The 21,385-nt window shown below is 53.0% G+C and overlaps 1 protein-coding gene across 10 annotated transcripts in view; it reads left to right on the top strand.

Moving 5' to 3' along the window:
• RAP1GAP (RAP1 GTPase activating protein) overlaps positions 1-21,385 on the top strand; it is a 186,946-nt gene that overhangs the window by 57,145 nt on the left and 108,416 nt on the right. The gene's annotated exons all lie outside the window — the stretch shown is intronic.

The raw sequence follows: 21,385 nt of genomic DNA, 5'->3' as shown, positions 1-21,385 counted from the left end.
GGGGTGGAGTGGGGAAAGACAGGGCTCTCCGAGCCATGGGGTAGCCAGGAGCTCAGGCTGTCGGGGTTGGGGGGGCTGTTAGTGTTGTGGCTCCAGGGCTGGCTCCAGCGTTTTTGCTGCCCCAAGCAGCAAAAAACAAAAACAAAAAACCTTGCCACCGAACACGGAGGTGGAGTGATGCTGCGGCTGCCGAATTGCCGCCGGCGACCGTAGGAGAGTCGCGTCCCCGCCACCAAATTGCCGCCGAGCGCGAAACGCGCTGTGACAGAGCGGCTGCCCCAGAGCCCGCCGTCCTGCCACCCCTTTACATTGGCCACCCCAGGCACCTGCTTGGCTTGCTGGTGCCTGGAGCCGGCCCTGTGTGGCTCTCAGGGCAGTTGCTGGAGCCCCCACTTGGAAGGACAGAGAATATTAGCAGGAGGCCGAACCCACTCAGGGCTGTGGGGCACAGAGAGGGGGTGGGCTCAGAGCCAGGCATGGGGGGCTGCAGGGAGCTGGGATGGGCTCAGAGCCAGCTGCCGGGGCTGAGACTGGGTGGGACCTGACTGCTCAGGACACGACACGAGGAGCTGGGTTGGCTCTTAGAATGGCCGAGCTGAAGGATTCCCGTCACCATTGTTCTGCCTGTGACTCGTGGGAGCTGCAGAAGAGCAGACGTCCCGAGGCTGGAGGTTTGGGGTTATGTCAGGGGGCCCTGAGGATCCCGTGGGCTCCTGGGTCTTAGGGGCACCGTCTGTGCTGAATGAGCAGGGGCCAGGTCTCCGGCTGGGGCCGTGCAGATCCCAGTGCGCAGCCGGTACTCAGGGATCAGTGGTAGGTGCTTGCCTGGCTCAGCCCCCGCAGCGACCTGCCTGTGGTAGTGTGTGGGGCAGGGCCGGAGTGAAGGGAGGGCCAGGATGGGGATTTCTGGGACCAAGTTCTTAGCTGGAGCCTGGACGTGGGGGCCAGGGGTACATCCCCTGCAGGGCTCCTGCAGCTGGGGCCAAAACTGCCTGAGAGGCAACAGTGGGCACTTCAACGGCTCCCTGGCCACCTCCCAGATGCTCTGGGTTCCTGGGCTGTGCCATGCTGAAAGGGGCATTGTCCCTGTGGCTGAGCCTGGCATTGGCGTGGGCCTGAGGGGCATTGGACACATTGGGTCCCGGCAGGTTCCTGTGGCATGTGCTATACAGGGCAGGAGGTGGCCTCCGGAGGGCAGGGCTCGGCTCGGGGCCTGGGTGCACAGTGACCCGCACCGGCTGCATGTCAGCCCCTAAGCCTAGCATTGCATCGGCTCCATGGGGGCTGGACCAGGCAGCCATTAGGTGTCACAGTAGAGTTGGAGTGTCAGTGTCGCTGAGCCCCAGGGGAGCCAAGGGGCAGGTGCTCTGGGTTTTTAACCCCATAGTACTCTCCTCCCCTGTAGCTCATGGGGGAGGCTTTAGTTTCACCATGGGTGATGGTCTCCTGCCTTGGAACGGGAGCTGCAGACTCCGAGCTCCCAGGGCTTCCTGCAGCACCACAGAGCCACTCAGAGGGGAGGAAGGGCTGCCCACTGGCCAGGGCACTAGCAAAGACCTGGGAAATCCTCAGCACTTCCACAGCCTTCCCGTGTGACCTCGGGCCTGTCCCTTAGCCTCTCTGCTGCAGTTGCCACCTGTACAGTGTCTGTGCCCTGCTCACCAGGTGCGAGGTGACAGCTATTAGTGAGGCGCTTAGGTACCACAATCCCAGGGCTGGATAAGTACTTGCACTAGGAAGAGATTCTCCCCTACCCCGCTCCGCAGCAATGGCATCAACTGGGTCTGGGGCTCTGCTGGATCAGGGCGCTGGGCTCTGGAACTCAGAGTGCTTTGAATGGGTGTGGGGTGTAGGTTGGTGTTATCTGCCCCCCATTTCCCAGCTGGGGGAGGCGAGACACAGGGACAGGAGGTGGGCCTGGCCCCACAGGCAGTCAGTGAGTCACCAGGACCAGATGGGATTCATCCAAGAGTTCTGAAGGAACTCAAATGCGAAACTGAAGAACTATTAACTGGTTTGTAACCTATCATTTAAATCAGCTTCTGTACCAAATGACTGGAGGATAGCTAATGTGATGCCAATTTTTAAAAAGGGCTCCAGAGGTGACCCTGGCAATTACAGGCTGGGGTACTGACTTCAGTACCAGGCAAACTGGTTGAAACTAGAACAAAATTGTCAGACAGTTAGATGAACATAATTTGTTGGAGAAGAGTCAACATGGTTTTTGTAAAGGGAAATCATGCCTCACCAATCTACTAGAATTCTTTGTGGGTGTCAACAAGCAGGTGGACAAGGGGGATCCAGTGGATTTAGTGTGCTTAGATTTTCAGAAAGCCTTCGACAAGGTCCCTCATCAAAGGCTCTTAAGCAAAGTAAGTTGTCATGGGATAAGAGGGCAGGTCCGCTCATGGATCGGTAACTGGTTAAAAGATAGGAAACAAATGGTAGGAATAAATGGTCAGTTTTCAGAATGGAGAGAGGTAAATAGTGGTGTCTGTACTGGGACCAGACCTATTCAACATATTCATAAATGATATGGAAAAAGGGGTAAACAGTGAGGTGGCAAAATTTGCAGATGATACAAAACTACTCAAGATAGATAAGTCCCAGGCAGACTGTGAAGAGGTATAAAAGGATCCCTCAAAACTGGGTGACTGGGCAACAAAATGGCAGGTGAAATTCAGTGTTGATAAATGCAAAGTAATGCACAATGGAAAACATAATCCCAACTACACAGATAAAATGATGGGGTGTAAATTAGCTGTTACCACTGAAGAAAGAGATCTTGGAGTCATTGGGGATAGGTCTCTGGAAACATTTGGGCCCCAGACTACAAGAAGGATGTGGAAAAATTGGAAAGCATCCAGTGGAGGGCAACAAAAATGATTAGGGGACTGGAGCACATGACTTCTGAGGAGAGGCTGAGGGAACTGGGATTGTTTAGTCTGCGGAAGAGAAGAATGAGGGGGGATTTGATAGCTGCTTTCAACTACCTGAGAGGGGGTTCCAAAGAGGATGGCTCTAGACTCTTCTCAGTAGCAGATGACAGAATGAGGAGTAATGGTCTCAAGTTGCAGTGGGGGAGGTTTAGGTTGGATATTAGGAAAAACTTTTCACTGGGAGGGTGGTGAAGCACTGGAATGCGTTACCGAGGGAGGTGGTGGAATCTCCTTCCTTTGAAGTTTTTAAGGTCAGGCTTGACAAAGCCCTGGCTGGGATGATTTAGTTGGGGCTTGGTCCTGCTTTGAGCAGGGGATTGGACTAGATGACCTCCTGAGATTCTATGATTCATTCAGTGTGCAGCAGCAGTCAAAAAAGCAAACAGAATATTGGGAATCATTAAGAAAGGGATTGATAATAAGACAGGAAATATCGTATTGCCTCTGTATAAATTCATGGTACTCCCACATGCCTGCATATGTGGTCGCCCCGTCTCAAAAAAGGTATATTGGAATTGGAAAAGGTTCAGAAAAGGGCAACAAAAATTATTAGGGGTATGGAACAGCTTCCATATGAGGAGAGATTAATAAAACTGGCATTTTTCAGCTTGTAAAAGAGACGATGAAAGAGGGATTTGATTGAGGTCTGTAAAATCATGACTAGTGTAGAGAAAGTGAATAAGGAAATGTTATTAACGCATCATAACACACAAACGAGGGGTCACCAAATGAAATTAATAGGCAGCAGGTTTAAAACAAACAAAAGGAAGTATTTCTTCACACAACGCACAGTCAACCTGTGGAACTCCTTGCCAGAGGATGTTGTGAAGGCCAAGACTATAACAAGGTTCAAAAAAGAACTAGATAAATTCATGGAGGATAGGTCCATCAATGGCTATGAGCCAGGATGGGCAGAGATGGTGTCCCTAGCCTCTGTTTGCCAGAAGCTGGGAATGGGCGACAGGGGATGGATCACTTGATGATAACCTGTTCTGTTCATTCCCTCTGGGGCACCTGGCACTGGCCACTGTCGGCAGACGGGCTACTGGGCTGGATGGACCCTTGGTCTGACCCAGTCGGGCCGCTCCTACGTTCAGGAATAGTCTAGGTCTCCTGCATCCCAGGCCCTTACGCTAGCTGCTGTGTTACGCTGCCCCCTTCTGAAGAGGGTTTGCCCTCACAGGGGTGGTGGCTGGTGGGAATTATTCCATCTGAGAAAAGAGATCAAACCAGGGTCTGGCCTAGGCTGAGATACATTAAAAGTTGTAGTGGGGATGGAGAACTGGGCAGAGCCCTGTGGTCTGTTCCCCACTCTTCCACAGACCTACTAGGTGTCCTTGGGTAACTCCCCTCCCAGTGCCTCAGTTTCCCCATCTGTACTATGGTGATGGTGCTGTGTGAATAAAATACACGCATCTGTGAGGCACTGAAGCCACCCCACGCTTTCCTTACTGTGGTTTTTCAGGCCAATATAGTTTCCCAGCCACACTGCAGCCAAGCCAGCTGTGTGAACTCGGATCCGGAGTTCACAGAGCTGACAAGGCTGGGGCCATCGGCAGGTGTGCTGAGCATCACTCTCTAGTGACCCCTTCTGGTGTGGTCTGAGGGACTCCTGAGCCAGGAGAGTGGTGCTTGTGGCACAGGGCTGGGGCACTGACGTCCATCTGGGGTGATGTGGGACTGGCGTTTCTTCAGGAATCACTAGGGAGGCTGAGCACGAGCCATGCATGATGGTTTTGGGGGACAGGAAATGCAGCCTCTGGTTTCATTCGGGGAGTTTCCATCCCCAGGAGAGAGCGCAGCCCCGTGGGACAGGGCGCAGCTGGAACCATTCTGCATGACAGCTGCCTGGCCAGCACGGGAGCATAGCTCCCTGTGCTCCTGGCAGGGCCCTGCCAGTTCTCCGCCAGAGATCGCAGGAGGAGCCGTGCCCGGGGATTGGGGGACTTCCCCTGTGGGAGATTGGTCCGTATTCGTCCTTTACTGGGTTCATCGCATCTTTCTCTGAAGCATCTGGTTTGGGCCCGTGGAAGAGATGGGAGGCCAGCCTAGATGGGCTCTTGGTCTGATCCACAGCAGCAGGAGGCAGGAGACTGGCCTGGGGGTCAGAGGCTGGTTGGAGGGGCCCATTGTTCTGGCATGCTCGAGAAGGGGTGCCGTGCTGGCCTCGCTCTGTGCTCCCTGGGCAGCTGGGAGCGTCAGGCTGATTGCCAAGCCCATGCTGCAGCTTGGAGAGTGGAGCCCCTGGGGGCTCTGGCAGCTTCGTCCCTCCCCCGTCCCCCGACTTCGCTCTTCTGCGTGGCCATAGCAACCGGCAACAACGCTGCAGCGCCTGTTGTCGCCTCCAGCTGAGGCGCCTCCTTGCACCCCGGGCTCCAGCCCGTGGGTGGGGGCAGAGCCTGCACTGCCCCCGGGGAGGGCCTGAGCCCTGCTCCGTACCGTGCACGAAGGGCGCAGGACAGGAGGGGCTGACAGGGGGGAGGAGGGTTTGGGTGCTCTGGAAGGAGCATCCTGGGGGTTCTGATATGCTGCCACAGCCCCATTGATGAGGGAAAGAACGTGCCCCCGTGACCTCTCTGCAGTCGTCTGAGCCTCAAGCAGCCCACAGGGTGTGGGGCTGGCACCTGTGGAAACCAGCAGTGTTGATAATCTTCAGCTGTCAGTGCCACATCTGCCACCCTGGGCACCCACCCCGGGCACCCACCCCCCGCCCTGGCATGGGAAGGGGCGCGTATGCACCCGGGGCCAGGCAGCAGGGCACCAGTCCAGGATGGCACCATCCACTGTCGCTGGCTGGAGGGAAACCCTCAGGGAGGAGCAGTGGGACCCAGTGCAAGAGGAAAGACCTCATCCCCCAGCAAGGAGCCCCTAACCAAGAGCTTCATCCCTCCAGACACAGGTGTGGGCAGCAGCCCCCCAGAAGTGCCCCCCTCTGGTCCCCTTCCCCTCATCACCCCATTACATTGAACTGAAAGTCCAGCAGATAGAGACCTAGAGCAGGAGCTATGAACTCTGCTTCCAGCGACTCCACTGTCCTGAGCTTGGGCAAATCACTTTCCCTTCTGGCGTGTGTCTTGTTTATTTAGAGTGGAAGCTCTTTGGGGCAGGGACTGGCTCTCACTAGGTGTCTGGGCAGTGCACGGCGGGGCCCTGATCTCAGCGGAGGCCTCTTGACGCTAACCCAATACATGTAATTAATGAGAGGAAAGGAATGGGACAGCTATGTCAGAGGGGGCCGCTGAATGGTGGTTCTATGCTTGGGGGGTGGGGGGGGTTTCTGTTCTGTCAGTGGGGCTGGAGCCCTGCTATGGGTTTCCAGTAGAGCACCATCTATTTGTAAAGCCCCTAGGAGCAGACCCCTGTAAGCCCCTGGGCCCTCTGCCAGTCCCTGGGTCACAGGCTGGTAGGACTGTTCATGGAGTGCAAGGCCAAAAGGATCCTTGTGGCCATGAGTTTGGGGTTTTGCTGAGCTCCACTTCCCAGTGAAACCGGAGAGCAGGAGCTGGCCTGATGCAAATCCCAAACAAAGGCTGGCATGGCCCCACCATGTGCATAAATCACAAGAGCCAAGCTGAGCCCAGCTTTGCCCTGAGCTTCCCAGGCTGTGGCCATGGCTATGCTGCGTGGCACGGCTCTGTGACCTCTCGCCTCAGAGCAGCCGCTTTGTTCTGTTGTGTTCGCTCGCACACGTGGGTTGCTGTGAGACGACACAGAGAAAACAGCCCTGGGCTTTGCTTATCCCATAGGCAGGAAGCTTTTTAAATGACAAATGTATTTATGTATTTAGACTTCAATACAATACAATAAGAACATCAGACCAGCCCTACTGGGTCAGACCAAGGGTCCATCTAGCCCAGTATCCTGTCTGCCGACAGTAGCCAGTGCCAGGTGCCCCAGAGGGAATGGACAGAACAGGTCGTCCTCTAGTGATCCATCCCCTGTGGAAAGAACAGGAGGACTCGTGGCACCTTAGAGACGAACCAATTTATTTGAGCATAAGCGTTCGTGAGCCACAGCCCGCCTCATCGGAGGCATTCAGGGGCCAGCTCCTATTTCGCTGTCTGTTTAGAGGAGGCTGTTTGGAGGAGGCAGCGCTCTGACGGGCATGGGCCCAGTTTTCCTTTACCAACAAGAACAATAGCAGAGCAGTGGCCTTTCTGCATTAGCAAATCTCCTGGGGCTGCCCCCAGTCCCTGTGCTAGCTGTGAAGGTTGCAGCTGGCAGGGGACACGTTGCTGGGGTGGATGCTGGCGACACGCCCACGGGCTGGCCCACTACGCTGTAAGCTCCCCATTTGGGGATGACAACCAGTAGAAACGATTCCTGTGAAGGACAGCAGTAGAGAGGCTCTGGGCCTGGTTCTTCCTCTCCCTGACCCTGGGGCGAGTGCAGTGAGTTACTCCTAATTTCAACTTGGGGAGAGCAGAGTTCAGGCCACTCTCACTTTAAAAGCCATGTGCCAAATGCTGACAGTTCCCTGAACTTTGGGTTTTGGCCTTATGTGCTTTTTAAAACCAAATTTCACTGACAACAGCTTGGATCATTACTAGGGACCTTGCTGTCTGAGAGCCTTACCTGGCCCCAGTGCCACAGCACTGGAGCGTGTCGCAGTCACTAATGGATTTATCCTCCCACACCCTGTGCAGCAGGGCAGGACTAGTATCCCCTTTGTACAGATGAGGGGGTTGAGGCCCAGAGAGACTAGGTGACTTGACCAAGGGCACACAGGAAGGCTGTGGCAGACCAGGGACCTGAAGCTGAGTCTCTCAAGCTTGCACCCTACCCACTGGATCAGACTGCTTCTCCCTTAGGGTTGATTAATCCTGTTGTTTATGCTGGGGCTGTTTTGGGCGCAGCTGGGCTAGTCAGTTTCACTTTGATTCTAGTCAATTTCACAGACTGTTGCCATGTTTAGGCAGGAAACATAATTGAATGGAAACATTGGCCTTAGGTCCTGGAAAAGTCTGTTATTAGGAATCATACCTGTGCACGTGGCTGAATTAGCCCTGCTAGCCCTTGTCTGTCAGTCTTCCTGGTCAACATTGTTTCTCTCTGTGCTGCCTTTCACCAGTGATTTGATATAACTTAGCATCCCCTGTTCACCCCACCCACTTTTGGCCAACTCACAGCCATCTTGGGGGCTACTCCCATGCAAACCCAGAAGACGCCCAGGTCTGAAAGCTCCTCTTTTGGAGGGGAATGCCAGCAACTCCTCGGTTTGGGATGGTACAGAGGCTGCAGCCAGTCCCCTTGTGTCCTGAAGAAGTCACGTTTTGGAAGCGCATGCTGTGGTTTTGGCAGAGCGGCGAAGCCCTCAGGGATTGCACAGCCATTGCGGAGCCTTCATGCTCCCACCAGGCCATGTGGCACCAGGGAGAAGGCTGGAGGTGAATCTCCCTGTCTAACTGGTGCCATGGCACATCAGCCAGCTAGCCTCTCCCTGAGCCTCATACTGCACCTTCTGATGCAGATCTGAATAGGAAAAACCCTGTCCTGATCCTGCTGCTAAGCAGTTCTTCCCCGTTCCTCCCCTCAACCCCCCAGTAGTGTCACAGTGGTGTTACAGTGCTCAGGATGTAAACAGCAGCAAGCCACAAGGCGCAGAGTGACAAATGTCCAGAGGGTCATTCACTCTGCAGCATGATGCTGGCAGCTAAGGGACTCAGTCTGCTCAAACAGGGGCCAGGACAAAGACCCAGGAAAATGGCTCCATGATTTTTATTTCAATTTGACCAGAAACATACTTTTCAAAGCAAACACCCCCTGCAGCATGCAGGATCCCTTCTTCCCATGGTCCTGCTTTTATTTTTCATAAGAAGCAGCGCCAAGAGGCAGGGGCTGTGATTAAGGCTTTGCCAGTCACCAGAAAAAAGGGCGTATGCATGAGATCACCCTGTCCGGAGAGGATAAGAGACCTCTTCTAGTGTCGCCCCCGGGAGTTCTCCTCCGGCTCAAGTGGTGGAGGCCTGTGTTTGTGGAGCTGATTGTTCGAGTACCAGGTCTGGCTCTGCAGGACACGCACGGCTCTGGCCCAGCAGCTGTCAGGAGCACAGGGATTCATTGTGCCCTCAGGCTGGTTCAGGCTGTGGTGTAATGGAGGGTTCACTTCCTGCTCAGACTGTGCCCCATTACAGATGAGCTAGATGGGCTCCCTCCACGCCCTCTGGAATGCCCTGGGTGCCAGGCCTCTCCTGCTGTCACAGCCCTGCCAGGGGAGTTCAGCCCTCATTAGGGAATGTTAATTGATTGAGTCACAGCCATGTCCAGGGTGGCACCCCCCAGGAAGCGAGGGCATTAGGTGTTTGCAGAGACGCAACCAACAATGTTCTGTGCATTTGTAGTTCCTTGAGAAGATGCAGACTGGGGTGAAAGCTGCCACCTTCCCTTTAATTATCCAAAATGAGATCTAATTTCTTGACAGTTTCGCTCCTTTCCCCTTATCAACATATAACTGTTTGGCTGCTCGCTCTCTCCGTGTGTTTTAAGCGACTCTATGAATTCATAGATTCATAGACTAAGGTCAGAAGGGACCATTGTGATCATCTAGAATTCTATGCAGGTCTGCAACCTGGGACATAAACACAGCCACAGCTAATGATTGTTTAATGCTGCAGAACTCCTTGGATTTTCCTAGGAATAAGAGAGATTCAGTCAGGGGAGGCAGAGGAGTCCCCCTGCTCTACCATCCAGACATATTCCTGAGGAGGGTAGGGGGAAGCGTTGCAAATCATCTAGAAGGCCGGGCAGGGTCACAACACAGCAGCCCTTCTGATCAGCGTGGGATGGATGGAATTTACAGTAGATGGGAACGAGCTGAGTCAGGCTTGGCAATTGGCTTTTGAGCCTTTCACCTCTAGGCTGTTAGTGGGAAGAAGGAGAATATCAGCAACCATGTGCAGGTGGGTGAGTTTGGGGTGTGGATAGCTCGGGACTTCACTTTGCAGTCAGTCTGGGTATGACGTGTGAGCAGCACGGGGTGACAGCAGCCACACACTCAGCACCAGGCTCCAGTGGGGCTCGAGTTCAACAATTAGCATTGCAGATACTTAGCATGGGCATTTATGGGTAATGTGTGTGCCTTCCCTGGGCATTGTGGGTGATATGTATTCCCTGGGAACTGCATATTCTCTGGGTATTGTGGGTAATGTGTGTGCATTCCCTGGGCATTGTGGGTAATGGGCAGTCCCTGGATTGTCTTGGATAATGTGCATCTCCAGGGACTGTGGGTCATGTGCTTATCCTTGGGCATTGTGGGTAATGGGGCAGCATCTTTGTGTCTAGCAGCGGTGCCCAGACTGCAGATTCAGGGACCACGTCAGTGACATTGAAAAGGAAATGTTTTAATAACTGAAATAGGAACACGAATAATGCAGCCAGTACATTGTTCCCTGAGTTTCACAGATTCATAAATACTAAGGTCAGAAGGGACCATTATGACTACCTAGTCTGACCTCCTGCACAACGCAGGCCACAGAATCTCACCCCCCCACTCCTGCGAAAAACTTCTCACCTATGTCTGAGCTATTGAAGTCCTCAAATCATGGTTTAAAGGCTTCAAGGAGCAGAGAATCCTCCAGCAAGTGACCCGTGCCCCATGCTACAGAGGAAGGCGAAAAACCTCCAGGGCCTCTTCCAATCTGCCCTGGAGGAAAATTCCTTCCCGACCCCAAATATGGCGATCAGCTAAACCCTGAGCATATGGGCAAGATTCACCAGCCAGATACTATAGAAAATTCTTTCCTGGGTAACAGTTATTTCTGTTCATATGAAATTTGGTTTATTTAAATTCTGCCCCAAAGTTTCATTTTTCAATGCGTGGCCTACTTTTTGGACTGATAACATGTAACTGCCCCATAGATGTTGTTTTGGGATGTGGGGAGGAAGCTAGTGATTTGGGGCAGCTGGGTTTGTGGCACCAGGGAAGGTGTGGAAGGTGATTTGCATCATGGTATAATAATATCATCTGAATGTTTCTGCTGAGGTGTGCAGCGCTGAATAAGTTAACAATGTTGATTTTGGAATGTGATCATTAGGTTTCAGAGTCAACATCCATTTAAGATGAATGAGACAGTTATAACTGAGTATTGTTTCAGGCTGTCTGCAAACTCAGGCAGACAGCACTGCATCAATTACACTTGCTTCATATTCTGAAAGTTTTCCTCCCAACCATACTGGCTAGATGTGTAAATGGAGCATTAGATTCCAAAGCACAATTCTGCAATGAAGTGAATCTAGCAGCAAATTCACCACACCTGACTCTGAGGTTTGGCTATTACCTTCCTCCTGTGAACAGAACCTGCCGGGCTCTTCTGTGAATCTGTGCGCCCGCTCATTCTAACCCTGCATGCGCTGTCAGGCTGGTTGCCTGTCTCTGCATGGGTCAGGGCAGGAGCCATGCCTGGCTTTGGCATGCAGAGCTGCATTGTTTGTTTCGATCGTTTCCACAGCAGAGAGGACAGGCTGCCTTATAACTGACAATCAAGGGGAATGCGGGGAAATCAATGTAGGTTTCATAACAGAAATGACCCACCTGCTCCAGGAGCCACGATGACATGAAAACCCACAGTGGAAATGTCTGCTGGCAGAGACCAGCAGGCCCCTGGGGCCCTATCCTGGCTCCTCTGGGATCCAGACCGCATGAATCCTGTTAAGGTTTCAGTGGTTAAGTCTCCCAAGAGGCTCCCATGGCACTTTTGAGAGATCAGGATCAGCAATCCTGGTGTCCTGGCCAAATTCCAACTTGGGTCATTACTTCCTGCCTTCCTACATTTCCTATGCAGTTTCAACTGGAGCAAGGATTCTTCACTTCCTGTCCTTAGCTGTTGTGTGGTGCCCCACACCAGAGGTGGCTGCATTTCAGTGGTGGTGGTTGACGCAGTGGTCACCATATGTACCATCCATGATTCATATCACGATCCTGTCGGAAGGAAGGGCTATCGAAACATAACCCGTTCATGCCTGTTGGTCGCGGGTGACGGTTTGAGTGGAGTGAGGCTGTTGCACAGCTGGAGGCTACACTGACAGCTGCAGGTCCCAGTGAGGGCAGAGGGCATCGGGCTGGGGGTCATGACCACCAGGGGCATTGTGAATATGGGGTGGGGTGGCAACCATCCTGCCCCTCCAAGATTGTTACCTGGGGTGGAGGAGATGGATCCTAGCTAGCTAAAAGGGGAGTCCTGAGGCCATCCCAGTGTGGAAAAAGGGATCACAGACAGTATAGAAAAGGTTGCAAACCACTGAGCAGAATTGGCTGATCTCATCAGACAACTGGTCCATCTAGTGGGGATTCCTCGGCAGGCATTGATCAACATGGGCTGCTCAAGGGGCAATGTCCCCAAATCCTAGGGCCCCCCTTCTGCAGGGCGGTGGGGCCCAAGGGAGAGAGACCTCACCACCATCAGCTGGGGGTCTGCACGTCCGTGGCATGCCTGCGTGGCCCCAGTAGTACATGCCCACCAGGCAGTGCCACAGAACCTCCCAGCAGAGGGGTCTGGGTGCTCCGGAGGCGCCCGGTGCAGGTGGGGGAAGCTTTGCAATCAGCTCGGTGGGGGCAGGGATTCTGCCTGCCCACAGTCACCTGAGTGGGGGTGAAGGTTTTGGGAGGGAGAAGAGATCAAGGCAGCTACTCTAGGTATGATTCCTTTATCATTTTGTGCTGGGTGCCTCTTCTGGGATTGAGTCCCCCCCACAGCCCTCCAATGGGGCTGCTCACGTGGCCTCTGCAGCACCCTGCAGAAGGAGAGACAGTGTCATCACCAGCTGCATCAGCCGCTGTCCAGCACTAGGGCTGGCCCCTTGCTCCAAAAGCAGAGGCCTCTGCCTCCTCAACTAGCGAAGCTCTTGGTGAAAGATTTGACACACCCAACCGAGGGCTCCCTCAGTCGGCGCTCTAGTGCTCCAGGGAAATCTCCAGCAGAAACAAGGGAGATGAGATTTGATTTTCCTGATATTTCTACGATTAAAAATAAGCTGGGGGGGGGGAGTTTCAGGCCTCCTCTAGTAGAACTAGGGCACGCACCCAATTTGTTTTTCCTTGGCAGCTCACCTTTACATTAATCACCCACCCCATTTGTCATGCTGACTCGCCTCCCACAGTGAGTCGCTGGAAGGGTGGGAGCCCACAGGCGATCCGCAGTTCGCATCAGCTCCTGGGGCTCTCTGGAATGCTGCGTGCGTTCCTCCGCTTAATGAGGAGCTGAGCAGGACAGAGGGGTTATGTCATGGGAATGCAACAAGAAAGGAAGACACCAGCTAATTAGTGGTGTGGGGGCTGTGAAATACCAGCCCACCTAGCAGGGCCATGCCTGCTGCTGTGGTTCTTCAATTAGATATGTTGCTGGCAGTTTCGTACCATCCTTATGGGGGACATTTGCCAAGGACTCCGTTCACTTCATTCTTACACTGAGTTAATTATCCCAAGTGCCTAGAGGCCATAGATCCTGATGTCCCAGCCCAAGGACTGTGACTTCGGGTGTGGATTAAGCCCAGGGAACAGCTGAGCTCTTCCACACCAGAGACCCCTGCTCCCACGCAGCTGCACCTTAACAATCAGAGAAGTCCAGGGAGCACAGGTGACAGCTGCAGATTTGCTTTCAAGGAGGCCTTTCGTTCAGAAGTGTCTTTAGCCCCAGAAACCTCCCTGGACAGCAGTTTCTTGCCCAGTGTGTCTCTGACTAAAGGGACAGACCAGACAGGAGAATGGCATTTTGGCAAAACATTCAAAATTTTAATTTTTTCCTGAAAAAGAAGAGAGAGCAAGCCCCAACTAGCCAGCTGTTTAGGGCAGCCTGAGGGATGCTGGGGGGCCCAGGCACAAGTCCTTGGACAGCCTGATTCAGAGCAGAAACTTGAATCTCAGGTTCCCCTCCCTCAGGAGAATGGCCTGCCGCCTGGCTATCAGCTCGTTGATAGTCCTGCCCTCTCTTGTTTGGACCAGAAATTCCAGCTCGGCCTGGGAAACTTTCCTGATGCCATTTGTATTGGAACCGACACGTTTCCATGAAAAGTTTGGGTTTGGATGAGTCATCATTTTCTGGGGGCGGGGGGAAGAACCACATTTGGTCGAAAAATTCCCAAAGAGCCATGTTGAAGCAGGGATACGGGCCAGGCTTGGCAGAAGATGCAGGTCTCAAGGACATCCCTGGAACTTGGATGGTTGAGACTGGATGAACTGTGTAAGCATGTAGCCCAGTCAGAAAGGGCCGATCAGGCTCTGGTGAGGAGTCACTTGAGATGGATGATGCCTCATCTATCCCTGAATCCTTGGGGTAGATCCATCCTCAGCTGCATGCGTCTGGCTGTAGGCGAGCTGCCTGCTCCTGGAACAAAAGCCGTGCTTGTAAAGCAGTGTTCCTTCTGGGAGGGAGTGTGGTTTAATGGTCAGAACACGTCTCGGATACGAGTTCCTAAGGCAGCACTGTTGGGTTTAGCCCTTCGGTTCTTCATATCTGGCCGTGGCTCAGTGGTGCATGTGAAATGAGCTTGTAAGTCTGAGCCTCATCACCATCGGCACTAATTGGGGCAAGCTCAGTGGAGAGCTGAGGAGCAACCAAGTCCTGGAGACAGACGCCTGGTTGGGGCTGAGAGGACGGCGTCTGGACGCTTGTGCCCACGCTGCCCATGGGTGATGCTTCGCGTCTGCAGAACTGGCTCTGCCAGCACCACGTGTGGGGTAGGCCAAAGATAAAGCCTTGGAACAGGATCGCAATGCACCCTCCTGGCCCCGCCCCCGCCAGCGGGCGGGGTCCTGGCGGCCCCGTTCTCACTGTGTGGGGAGCAGCCCGTGCAGCCATTGGCAAGCCTGGTGTGCCGCAGAGAACAGTGCCGTGTAGCGGCTGGGCAGGTAACTGCTGCCAGCCGAAGGTGCTCTCTATTAGCATAAAGGGTAAAAGGCTGTTTCTGGGGTGCTGAAGGCCTGGGCCTTCTAGTCCCAGCCCTCCCTCCCCGGGGGCAGGAGATTTATCTTGCAGCTGTGCCTGCAGCTGCTCTGGGAGTGGGCTTGGTTACCAAGACTGCAGCTGCCGGGTTCGTTAGCTGGTGTAATTAGATTTCCAGCATAAACAGCTTGATCATGTCTTGTGTTCCACCGATGTAACCAGTCTGGGGTGGGGGGTTGCTCTCCAGAGAAGGCTAGAGCCAGTGCACACATAATCAGAGTGTCGGTCTCTGTAGATCTTGGTCATACCCCTGCAGTAATGTCTAATGGGGCCACGAGGATGAGCAGTGCCCTGCAAAATGCCAGCCTTTGACTGGGTCACCACGCCGGCCGGACACACACTCCAAGGCCTGCTGAGTGCAGCCCGGGAAGAGCCCACGCCACTGTCTGCGGGGCTCTGACTGGATAATCCTCACCCGGTGCATTTGCCTTATTGCCCGTCTGGGGAGTGTCAGTAAAGGCTGAGATGAAAAGCCCAGAATCAGTGGACTCCCTCCACTGGGACGCGGGCCTGGGGATCTGTACTAAAATCCCCTGGAGATGAGCGAAAGGCCGTCACTCCCCACACCTGGAGATCCAGCCGATGGGGAAGGCTCTCTCAAAGCACTGGGGAGACACTTATCTTCTGGCCACGAGGGAGTCCTTCATTGGCTCCATATCCCTGGGGACCCTTGTGAGAGCAGCTGGTTTGAACCTGAAATGCAGCCAGCCTCCAGGGAGCGAATCCAGTGGGGTGGGGGGTTGTCACTCCCATCAAGGGGGCGAAAGATCCATGCTCGAGCGTGAGAAGCTGTGGAGAGGCAGAGCAGGGCTCATGCAGCAGCAGGGCTGGGGCAGTGGGGATGAGGGGTACACTGGAGAAGACACTCTTTATCCCATTTGAATCTGGGTTTCAAATGACCATCCCTGCACCCAGCACAGGCATGGCCTGGAGGGAAGGGGCATTTCAGCTGCTTTCCCCTGGGGTTGTGGGCAGGGTGCTGCCATGTACGCACAAGGCCCAGAGGGTGGAAGGGGGTTGCCCCATTGTGGGGGATTTATAGCACCTCAGCTAGTCAGGCAGCGTTGGTGCTGGACTGCAGGGGAAGACAGGCTGTCAGGGTTCCTTCCCAACTCTGAACTCTGGGGTTTCAGATGTGGGGACCCACGTGAAAGACCCCCTAAGCTTATTCTTACCAGCTTAGGTTAAAACTTCCCCAAGGCACAGATTCCCTTCTTGCCTTGGGATCGCTGCCACTACCAAGTGATTTAACAAACAAACAGGGAAAGGACCACTTGGAGTCCTATTCCCCCAAAATATTCCCCCAAGCTCTTACACCTCCTTTCCTGGGGAGGCTTGAGAATAATATCCTAACCAATTGGTTACAAAATGATCAAAGACTCAAACCCCTGGGTCTTGGAACAATGGAAAAATCAGTCAGGTTCTTAAAAAGAAGGATTTTATTTAAAGAGAAAAAGGTAGAAGAATCACCTCTGTAAACTTAGGCTGGTAGTTAACCTTACAGAGTAGCAGAAAATTCAAAGAGCACAGAGGAGCCCCCTCTAGCCTTAGTTTCAAAGTTACAGCAAAACAGGGATAAACCTCCCTCTAGCAAAGGGAAAATTCACAAGTTGAGAAAACAAAGATAAACTAGAAAAGGAGGACTTGTGGCACCTTAGAGACTAACAAATTATAAACTCATACACCTTGCCTGGCTGTTACAAGTTTGAAATAAGAGAGACTTGTTCAGGAAGATTTGGAGAACATGGATGATGTCTGGTCCCTCTTAGTCCCAAGAGCGAACGGCCACAGAAAACAAAAAACCCAAAACAAAACCTCTCCCCCCCACCAGATTTGAAAGTATCTTTTGTCCCATTGGTTCCTTTGGCCAGGTGCCAACCAGGTTACTTGAGCTTCTTAACCCTTTACAGATAAGGAGGAATTTAGGCTACCCCTATGGTTATGACACAGGCCTAGGCTGAGGTTAGGGTCTGGGTGCATGGTCATGAGTGATGGGGAGCGTGTCGGGGAGCAGTGGGGGGAAACCTAACTGGCTTCAAGACTGAGCTTGATATGTTCATGGAGGGGATGGGATGAGGGGGCTGCCTACAATGGCATGTAGATGATCTGCGACTAGCAAATATCCCCAACAGCTGGAGATGGGATACGAGATGGGGAGGGCCCAGAGTTACTACGGAGAATTCTTTCCCAGGTGTCTTGTCCACATGCTCAGGGTCTAACTGGTCGCCATATTCGAGGTGGGGAAGGAATTTCCCCTGGGTCAGATCGGCAGAGACCCTGGGTTTTTTTCGCTTCCTCTGCAGCGTGGGGCATGGGTCACTTGCTGGTTTAATCTAGAATAAATGGTGGACACCCTGTAATCTGAAGTCTTTAATCATGGTTTGAGGACGTCAGTAACTCAGCCAGAGGCTAGGGGTCTGTTACAGGAGTGGTTGGGTGAGGTTTTGTGGCCTGCGATCATAGAATCATAGAATATCAGGGTTGGAAGGGACCTCAGGAGGTTATCTACTCCAACCCCCTGCTCAAAGCAGGACCAATCCCCAACTAAATCATCCCAGCCAGGGCTTTGTCAAGCCTGACCTTAAAAATATCTAAGGAAGGAGATTCCACCACCTCCCGAGGTAACGCATTCCAGTGTTTCACCACCCTCCTAGTGAAAAAGATTTTCCTAATATCCAACCTAAACCTCCCCCACTGCAACTTGAGACCATTACTCCTCGTTCTGTCATCAGCTACCACTGAGAACAGTCTAGATCCATCCTCTTTGGAACCCCCTTTCAGGTAGTTGAAAGCAGCTATCCAATCCCCCCTCATTCTTCTCTTCCGCAGACTAAACAATCCCAGTTCCCTCAGCCTCTCCTCATAAGTCACGTGTTCCAGTCCCCTAATCATTTTTGTTGCCCTCCGCTGGACTCTTTCCAATTTTTCCACATCCTTCTTGTAGTTTGGGGCCCAAAAGTGGACACAGTACTGCAGATGAGGCCTCACCAGTGTCAAATAGAGGGGAACGATCACGTCCCTCGATCTGCTGGCAATGCCCCTACATATACATCCCAAAATGCCATTGGCCTTCTTGGCAACAAGGGCACACTGTTGACTCATATCCAGCTTCTCGTCCACTGTAACCCCTAGGTCCTTTTCTGCAGAACTGCTGCCTAGCCATTCGGTCCCTAGTCTGTAGCGGTGCATGGGATTCTTCCGTCCGAAGTGCAGGACTCTGCACTTGTCCTTGTTGAACCTCATCAGATTTCTTTTGGCCCAATCCTCCAATTTGTCTAGGTCCCTCTGTATCCTATCCCTACCCTCCAGCTTATCTACCTCTCCTCCCAGTTTAGTGTCATCTGCAAACTTGCTGAGGGTGCAATCCACACCATCCTCCAGATCATTTATGAAGATATTGAACAAAACCGGCCCGAGGACCGACCCTTGGGGCACTCCACTTGATACCGGCTGCCAACTAGACATGGAGCCATTGATCACTACCTGTTGAGCCTGACAATCTAGCCAACTTTCTATCCACCTTATAGTCCATTCATCCAGCCCATACTTCTTTAACTTGCTGGCAAGAATACTGTGGGAGACCATGTCAAAAGCTTTGCTAAAGTCAAGGAACAACACGTCCACCGCTTTCCCCTCATCCACAGAGCCAGTTACCTCGTCATAGAAGGCAATTAGGTTACTCAGGCATGACTTTCCCTTGGTGAATCCATGCTGACTGTTCCCGATCACTTTCCTCTCCTCTAAGTGCTTCAGAATTGATTCCTTGAGGACCTGCTCCAGGATTTTTCCAGGGACTGAGGTGAGGCTGACTGGCCTGTAGTTCCCAGGATCCTCCTTCTTTTCTTTTTTAAAGATGGGCACTACATTAGCCTTTTTCCTGTCGTCCGGGACTTCCCCGGATCGCCATGAGTTTTCAAAGATAATGGCCAATGGCTCTGCAATCACATCCGCCAACTCCTTTAGCACTCTCGGATGCAGCGCGTCCGGCCCCATGGACTTGTGCTCGTCCAGCTTTTCTAAATAGTCCCGAACCACTTCTTTCTCCACAGAGGGCTGGTCACCTCCTCCCCATGCTGTGCTGCCCGGTGCAGTAGTCTGGGAGCTGACCTTGTTCGTGAAGACAGAGGCAAAAAAAGCATTGAGTACATTAGCTTTTTCCACATCCTCTGTCACTAGGTTGCCTCCCTCATTCAGTCAGGGGCCCACACTTTCCTTGACTTTCTTCTTGTTGCTAACATACCTGAAGAAACCCTTCTTCTTACTCTTAACATCTCTTGCTAGCTGCAACTCCCGGTGTGATTTGGCCTTCCTGATTTCACTCCTGCAAGCCCGAGCAATATTTTTATACTCCTCCCTGGTCATTTGTCCAATCTTCCACTTCTTGTAAGCTTCTTTTTTGTATTTAAGATCAGCAAGGATTTCACTGTTAAGCCAAGCTGGTCGCCTGCCATATTTACTATTCTTTCTACACATCGGGATGATTTGTCCCTGTAACCTCAATAAAGATGCTTTAAAATAGAGCCAGCTCTCCTGGACTCCTTTCCCCCTCATGTTATTCTCCCAGGGGATCCTGCCCATCAGTTCCCTGAGGGAGTCACAGTCTGCTTTTCTGAAGTCCAGTGTCCGTGTTCTGCTGCTCTCCTTTCTTCCCTGTGTCAGGATCCTGAACTCAACCATCTCATGGTCACTGCCTCCCAAGTTCCCATCCACTTTTGCTTCCCCTACTAATTCTTCCTGGTTTGTGAGCAGCAGGTCAAGAAGAGCTCTGCCCCTAGTTGGTTCCTCCAGCACTTGCACCAGGAAATTGTCCCCTACCCTTTCCAAAAACTTCTTGGATTGTCTGTGCACTGCTGTATTGCTCTCCCAGCAGATATCAGGGTGATTGAAGTCTCCCATGAGAACAAGGGCCTGCGATCTAGTAACTTCTGTGAGTTGCCAGAAGAAAGCCTCATCCACCTCATCCCCCTGGTCTGGTGGTCTCTAGCAGACTCCCACCACGACATCACCCTTGTTGCTCACACTTCTAAACTTAATCCAGAGACTCTCAGGTTTTTCTGTAGTTTCATACCAGAGCTCTGAGCAGTCATACTGCTCCCTTACATACAATGCAACTCCCCCACCTTTTCTGCCCACCTGTCCTTCCTGAACAGTTTATATCCATCCATGACAGTGCTCCAGTCATGTGAGTTATCCCACCAAGTCTCTGTTATTCCAATCACATCATAATTCCTTGAGTGTGCCAGGACTTCCAGTTCTCCCTGCTTGTTTCCCAGGCTTCTTGCATTTGTGTATAGGCACTTGAGATAACTCGCTGATCATCCCTCTTTCTCAGTATGAGGCAGGAGCCCTGCCCTCTCGCATGCTCCTGCTTCCTCCTGGTATCCCACTTCCCCACTTACCTGAGGGCTTTGGTCTCCTTCCCCCGGTGAACCTAATTTAAAGCCCTGCTTACTAGGTTAGCCAGCCTGCTTGCGAAGATGCTCTTCCCTCTCTTCTTTAGGTGGAGCCCATCTCTGCCTAGCACTCCTCCTTCTTGGAACACCATCCCATGGTCAAAGAATCCAAAGCCTTCTCTCTGACACCACCTGTGTAGCATTCGTTGACTTCCACGATTCAACGGTCTCTACCCGGGCCTTTTCCTTCCACAGGGAGGATGGACGAGAACACCACTTCCGCCTCAAACTCCTTTATCCTTCTTCCCAGAGCCACGTAGTCTGCAGTGATCCGCTCAAGGTCATTCTTGGCAGTATCATTGGTGCCCACATGGAGAAGCAGGAAGGGGTAGTGATCTGAGGGCTTGATGAGTCTCGGCAGTCTCTCTGTCACGTCGTGAATCCTAGCTCCTGGCAAGCAGCAGACTTCTCGGTTTTCCCGGTTGGGGCGGCAGATAGATGACTCAGTCCCCCTGAGGAGATAGTCTCCGCAGAGCCTCCCGCGGACCCCCCCCCCAGTGCTGAACTCCTGCACGGCCTGCAGCTCAGCACAGCATCTGCTCTCAGCCAGCGCTAGCTGCTCAGTCCCGGAGACTGTTCAACCTTCTCCAGCAGAACGAGCCTCCAGCTGGGCTCAGGATGGCACAAGGCGGGGTGGCAGGGCCCTGGTGTGTGGTGCAGTGAACCTGGAGGGGGCTTTCTCCGGCACAGCGCAGCCTGATTGCATGTGGCGAGCAGCTGGGAGCAGATGATGGTGAGGGGGTGGTTTCCATGCACTGTCTCCTGTGGCGATCCAACTCCAGGGTCATCACGCCCCAGAGAGACAGCTGGGGAGAGTTAATGGAGACTCGCTAACCTCCCACACCCCACTGCCCCAGGGAGGGGTTGGGGTCTCCTGGCAGCTTGCAGTTTGCGGAGCAGGAGCACTCCAGAGTAGCAGGTGGCCTCACCTGGCAAATGCTAAAGCAGAAGAGGGAGACCTTCCCTTTATGTCTCTGCTGCTCACCTGGATCTCTGCAGTAGCCATGCAGGTTGGGGCAACAAAGGGGAAGTGCACCAACGTGCACAGAGAGGAAAT

This window comes from Natator depressus, chromosome 18, assembly GCF_965152275.1.
Source record: "Natator depressus isolate rNatDep1 chromosome 18, rNatDep2.hap1, whole genome shotgun sequence".
Lineage (NCBI taxonomy): Eukaryota > Metazoa > Chordata > Testudines > Cheloniidae > Natator > Natator depressus.
This window is presented reverse-complemented; position numbering and strand designations above follow the sequence as displayed.